Raw genomic sequence first — 7,219 nt, 5'->3', positions numbered from 1 at the left:
CCATTGGTTCTGGAGTGTGCGTGCATTTTCCTTCAGCAGTATGGAGCACACACATTTCTCTTGGGGTGGGAAGGACTTATCCTGGTCATTTCAGCTCATACAGTATGTATTCTGCATACTTCATGATGAATAAATTAAGAAGGTCATTTCCTGAACCAGGACTTATGGCCAAGAGCAAATCCATTCTTGCTTGTGACGGATAAAGAAGGAGCTTGTTATAATTTACTGCAAGTGACAAATGCTGAGTTTCTGACACAAAAATCTCTTCAAATTTTCATGATGCCACAGAGGGGCAGCCTTTTTCTCCTCTTTGGCAGTTCCTTTCCTAGAATCTTATTCCATCTCTGGTGGAGATTTTCTCCAGCTTCCAGAAATGCACAATAGTAGAGTAAAAGCCTGATTTAAATTAGGGTTTATTGAATAATACAACTGATTTCCTAACTCTTAATATTGTCAAAGAACTGAAAACAGAACTGAAAGCTACAGCTGATATTTATTTCTGTGTATAAAGCCTGACACACTGGTTCCTGATGATGTGAGCTGCAACCTGTGCAAGAACATGTTTTGCACAGAGGATGGTGAAACAGGCTAAACTGCACACAGTACTTAGGTCATCCAAGAGGTGTTTGAGTAGATGCTGTTTATTGGATTGTTCTGATCTTTCTGAGAAAAAAAACTGGCAAAAAAAAATCTTTCAAAGTCAAGGTTACTTCTAGACAGGACAAAGGTTTGTCTAAAAGCAATTACCTTGAGGGAAGTAGGACTCATTATCAATATTGCAATAACTCTTCTAACAAGAACCAGATGCTTTTGATATCCGTGCTCAATACTGGTACTGCAGGTGTGAAACTCCACATTTTGGATACACTGGCACGAGGGTAACTTGCTTGGTGGAGTGACTGGGACTTGTTAATGCAAAATCAACAGGCTCTCACTGAATTCAGGGCAGCTATTCTGACAAACGCATCTCAAGTAGTGCCACAGAAACAATAAAAATAAGTACTAACCATGACTTATGGTATCTGGAACCTCCACTTCCGGAAGACTTTACTATCTTTTGCCTGCCCTAGAAAATCCATTCTTTTATTGAGTTGTAGACCTATAAATAAAAAAGTGGATTTTTTTCATTAGTATCTCTTACATTAAATGTTCCTCCATCTTAAAAGGCTGAAGTGTCACAAAGAAATTAGCAAGAAGCTGTTCATGCACCAGTGATACAGAGGAGAGCTCTCGGCAGCATTTTCCCCTTTTCAGGACAGACAAGCAAACTAACTGATAAATACATTAGAAATTAATTGTATAATTCATCATGTAGGAACCAAGGCCTTCAAAGCAGGATCTTGCACAGATAAGGGTGTTTAGCAGACCTTTAAATGGCACTAATGAAAGGGCTGATTGCCAAGGGGCAGGGGGGGCTCCCTTGTTAGGGAACAACAGCCTGAAGACCCATTTTCATCTGCTGCCCTGCTGCCTATTTTATCGGCATCACTGCTCTGAAATTCCACTGCACTTGTTGTCTGCTCTGAAATGTGCCCAGGAATGAACACTTCAAATGTTTGGAATAAAAATCCACTTTGCAGTCCCTCTCCTCAGTCACTCAGAGCGAGTCTGGACAGGGACATTTCCAAGCAGCAGGCAGGATGTGAAGGGCAGAGGCTGAGGAGGACAGCACACTCCATGGCCAGGAACAGGAATAAAATCCTGCCTGCAGCTCTCACCAGACCCTACCTAAAACTCCACATCCCTCTGATTTGCCATTATCTTTTCTACCATTCATGAGACATAGGAGCAAAGTACAACTCAGGAGTTCTCTCATTTCCTATATGGTAACTGAATGAAAAAAAACCCAGTATTTTTGTGCACCCTGAAGTGCTGACCTTGACCTCTAAGAATAAATGTGGTATAAGAAATACAGCCAAATATCTATCCTTCTACCCTGAGCTACGTGAAACACGGCTTTGGAACCAACCAGACCTCATGTGTACAAAAACAAATGAAGGAGGGTGTATGAAATTATTTTCACTGCTTCAGAACTGCTCACAGGAGTAAAGCTCACTGTATTTAAAGTGCTCGCAGCATTTGTACTCCCAGTAGTAGTGCATTCATCTTCAAAATGTAAGTATATTGATAACTTTGAAGTATCAAGTAGGATTATGCTATGGGATTCATTGCAGAGTTTCTCACCTGATTTTCTACTATATATCTTTATGTCCAATTGAGCGAAACTGCTGTGTTTCCAACCCTGTCTGATGTGTCAAATGCCTACCTAAGGAAATGGAAAGCACCCTAAAACTGCCTACTTCTTCCTCAGTTACAAAGGGGAACCTGCATAGAGAAAATTAGCTGAGGCAAATCCTTTTCCAGCTGACTGAGAGCACAAGATTCAGCAGAAGTCAATGGACTATGCTCTCACTCACTAAGTTTTTTTAATAGGTAGCAGGAAAAAAAGTATCATTTTGACAACAAGCAAACATATAGATATTTTATTATGAAGGCTAATAATTATGTCTGCTTTAAATATTTATCAAAATTAATTAAACAAAATATTTACACGAGAAAGTAGAAATTAGTCCCCAGCAGTACTACTAAATCTTCCATTTACAGGAAGAAAAGATAGCTCTGCACCTGTGAGCCCGGCTGCCTGTTCCCAGCAGCACAACAGTCACATTTGTTTGTGAGCACTGTTCTCTAAACAAGCAGGATGCCTCCAAGATGAAAGCTGCTCTACAGGTACAAGGTGACATTATTGCAACATTTATCTTCCACTGAAATTTGAGCCCTAATTATCCTTTAAATTACACAGTGTCTTGAGGCACAACCACAGCTAGCATGAGTTATTTGCAGAGTTGGATTGTGACTATATGTTACAAGGCATCACCCAAGCTGCAGACCAACGGGATGAGAATGAAGAAATCCTCTATCATCTTGCCATACACTCATTTGTTACCTGAGAGGTAGATCTGTGCTCCATTGTCCTGGGAAGTGGACAGGACATAAACTCTTGGGCACTACTAAGCACATTGCAGAACAGATTTTCATGTGATTATGAACTAAATGTGAAATTCTCCACTCAAGGAGGAGTCATACTCTCTTGCACTACAGTCACACTGCAAATCAGCTCTAACAGACTCCAGCTGCTGGGAAAGCCTCCCCAGACCAGGTCTGTGGCCAGAGCTGAGGTGGGAACTTCTCAGTCCTCTCCCTGCTTCGCACAGCACAGGAGCATCACCACAAGAGATCTGAGCTCTCCTTGTACCCTTTCAACCCCACAGGCCTCCGAGGAGACCCAGGTTCTGGGGAAGGGCTCACTGGTAGAAAGAAATGCTGGAACCAGCATCTGTCTTTTCAGGAGATACAACCTAGTGCCAGACTTTCAGAAAGCCAGTGTGGGGTCTGGAAAACAGGAGCAGACAGTCTGTAGTCAGTAAGATGTGTTTACTCTGTTCTGAGTCATGGGCTGAATGTCAGTGTCATTGCCAAGGCTTTAGACAAAAGAAGCTTTGCCTCACCCCACAGCAACCACCTCTCTCTCGTGTAAGTAGACATCATCAAGGCCAGGAATGAGTTCTAACTTTGAAGATTATATTTTTCTAGTTGCTACAACAGAAAGTTCATTTTGCAGTGAGTGTGACTCCTTATTCACAGCCACACAGTGTCTGCTATAACTGCCTTTGTCACATAACAAAAGTGTTAACCCTCTGCTGAAGTCCTGATTTTCAAAACTCAGTACAAGATTTACAAGTCCAAGACCAGCAGCCATTAAAAAATAACCTGCACAAAATCTGTCCTTCTTCAGTTCTCTCTCTACCACCCAAAATATATATTACAGATTTTATCACACCATTAAATTAGTACCACAAAGTTTTATAGCTGGTTCCAGTGACATTTTAAAATGTTTTTTAGTAGTATGGTAAATAATTGAAAGCTGTGTTTATTATATGGCTTTTTACAGTTTTTATCATTGCAGTGATTTACCATTTAAAGCTTTATAGCAACAATATATGGAGCAGTGTAAGTCCCATGGTACTCACAACATTCACTCCCCAACTGAGCCTTTGGCTCAGCTGGATATCAGCGTTTAAACTGGAAGGAGAGGATTTTCAAAGAACAGGAAACCCATGTACAGAGAAGTCAATTTTATACCATGCAAGTAAATAAAAATTGCTGTGCTGTGTTTTTCCACAATTTATGCACTTCTATGAAATGTGCTCCCTGTTTCTCAAGTCTCAGCACTGCTCCTGTACAGACTTGAAGACAATTCTGTAAACTTTGCCTTCTTTGAGGTTCAAATCCCTTTATACTTCACATACCTCATCCAGAACATATTAGTGCATTCAACCTGCAGAGCAGTCGTCACCTCAGCATCTCTGTGCTGCATCCCACCAACTGCTGGGCACGATTTGCTGACACTTAGCCAGCTTTCCTGGCTCTGCTTTCCACAGGACAGAAAGATTTCCAAAAACTAACTCCTTTTTTTGGCAAATAGCTATAGTCCTGCTTCTGAACAAGCACTTTTTGAAAGCTGAAACTGTAGAAGAGAGGCAGCTTGCTTTAGCCTCCCTGGAGGCTGTCCCAGTGCCTCTGACTGCCCTGCAGTCAGGAGCAAGGGGGGGGAGAGGCAGCCCCTCACCTGCTGTGCTCACACACTGGCAGCAGACAGAGAAGGAAGCCAAAAACCAGCAAATATGTACAGCCACTCTCCAGTTTTAACAGTTTTACCCACCAGGTTTATAAAGGGCTCTCTATAGCCTTCTATACCCCCAGATACCAGAAGGAAAATGTTACATGCTGCCCTGCTGGCTCCTCTGGCTGCTCTTGTGGCTCCAGCATTGCTGTGCCCACAGCAGCAGGTGCCAGCCTGCAGCACCCACCAGCACACCAGGAGGCGTTACTGCCACTGGCCTTCCCTGCAACACCACCTCCATGGGTTTTTCTCTCTCCATGACACCAATTGTGGACAAATTTTCTATTCTTCATGTTCATACAGTTGTCCTGTGCCAGGCTGCCAACCCTGCCCTTGGATCCTCGACAGCAGCAGAAGCGGAACAGGGAAACTCGAGGAAACTCAAACGTTCAGCACAACCCGAGTGCAGCCTGCCAGCTAGAGCCAACAGTGCTTCCCCTCAGATGCAGCATTACTTTAAAACACTTCACCCATTTCGTGTGAGCCCTTGCTGAGAGACTCTGGCAGTCTGAGTCTTTGTGCCAGATTCCACAGCAGCAACACCTCCACAGCCTGGGAAGCTCAGGGCTGGCTTTGATCCACACCACTCTGCATGCACAGGGCACAAGGATAAAACCCAGGTTCTCACTGCAGCATGCACACCTGGGCTGCTGCTTTTCCTCACTGCATTGTGGGTTTCTGAATTTCCAGTTAGAAACAAATTGTTGAGCACGGACTTTATTTGACGTGCTTATGCCCAGAATTGAGAGGCTTGAGCTAGTACTTAAAAAAGAAGTCTACAGACTTCTTTAAGAACTGAGTTGCCATTATTTTTCTGACTTCCAGACAAAAGCAACAGTTTTTGACATCTTTGAAAAATTCAAAAATCTGTAATTATTGCTCATCAGATGGTGGCTAGGAGGATTATGACATTGCATAATCATCTGAATTTAAGATTTTATAATTTGATTTTCCACCCAGAGGTATACCACCAAATTAAATGTGTTAATAGACACACCAAATGCCTAATAGCAATCCCATCTGCTTTTAGAGATGAATAGATGACACTGACAACCTAATTTTGTAAATGCTTAGAGTAAATGAAATATGAAATACAAATAATATTTTTAGATTTTTGTATCTAGATATACCCTTTTCATTCAGGTTTAAAAGGAGGATGCCATATTCCTGCCTGATCATCTTGCAGAGAGACAAAAAATTAATATTCCAGAAATGCTACATGTAAAAAAATTACAGTTAAAAAGTCCAGACTAAATGCCATTAATTTTTATAGTAGGGTTTTCTTGGTTGGAGTTTTTTCTATGTAACTGTGTAACCAGTGGGATTTGGAAGGTCCTGGCTTGATAACATGGCATGTTCTTTTTATTTATGGTAAGAATTTCTGAAAAGAAGGATCATACAGTCAGCTTTATGACTTTCTCCATTGCTTCTGAAAACTACTGCCATAGGCAATCCTGTCAAAATCAGGATTTTTTTAGTTTCTGAGAAAATAGAGAGCTGTTCCCTTCAGATTGAATGATTTGACTTGTGTTAGAAAGCCTCAGTTTTATAAATTCAGGAGCTTGAGCAAAAGGCCTGGCAAATCTGTGTGCAGCCAGCCCAGCCCAGCCCCAGTACTGAATAACAAACTCTGCAGAATAAGATCAAGGTGCTTTTCTTCCTTGGAACTGGAGAGGAACTTTTATTTTTTTTTTTCCAGATTATACAGAAAAGCAAAAGAAAACCTCAGTTATTCTAAAATGTAAATTTTACTCCTTCCTCAGTAATTGTCCACAGTCACTTTCCATCAGTTTTAATCTCTAAGAATTAGTTAAATCCTACATGCAAGAAAGGGGGAAGAACTCATCCAGGAATAGAATTCCAAATTCTTGATCCCTGCATCCCTGCACTGTTGTAATCAGCTGTTCATTGCCTCATCTTTACCCTCCACATCTCCTGACTTCCAGCTCACTGCACCTCCATGGCCAAGGGAACGTCCCCACCTGCCCCACTCTGACAGCCCCAGCTCTTCCTGAGGTGAAGCTGCACCATCTGTAAACACCAAGGAAAGTAACAAATCATGGGAGAGCCATTCCTTATTCACCACATAACAGACAGAGCTCTCAGCCAACAAACTTCAGGTATCTAAAGTTCTTCATAGCCAAGTACTTGCAAGTTTTTTCTGCTGTCCTCATCTTAGGATAGAAGGATAAGTTGAGATTTACTATTACTCATTGTTTACAGGGAAAAAATATCTCAAATATATAAAAGATTAAATAATTTTATTTCCTTAAGGTGAAAATGTAGGGCCAACAAAAGTTCATGGCAACCTTTAAGTCTTTCTTGAAAGCATTAAAGAAGTTGAAGTGTTTTATGTTTACTTTCTGAAGGGGAAAAATTCTTTCCCTCAGCATTTAATCATCTCTAAGAAGAGGTAAAACTATTTACTAAAGAGCACCGAGATCACCATTACAGAGCCCAACACAGTGTAAACAGGATCATTTATAAAGCACTAACATGGTAACACTCAGATCCATGCTGGAAAAATCGGGGGAA

Source organism: Corvus brachyrhynchos, unplaced genomic scaffold (genome assembly GCF_000691975.1).
Source record: "Corvus brachyrhynchos isolate BGI_N302 unplaced genomic scaffold, ASM69197v1 scaffold5, whole genome shotgun sequence".
Classification (NCBI taxonomy): domain Eukaryota; kingdom Metazoa; phylum Chordata; class Aves; order Passeriformes; family Corvidae; genus Corvus; species Corvus brachyrhynchos.
The sequence above is the reverse complement of the archived record's forward strand: the minus strand, read 5'-3'. Positions refer to the sequence as shown.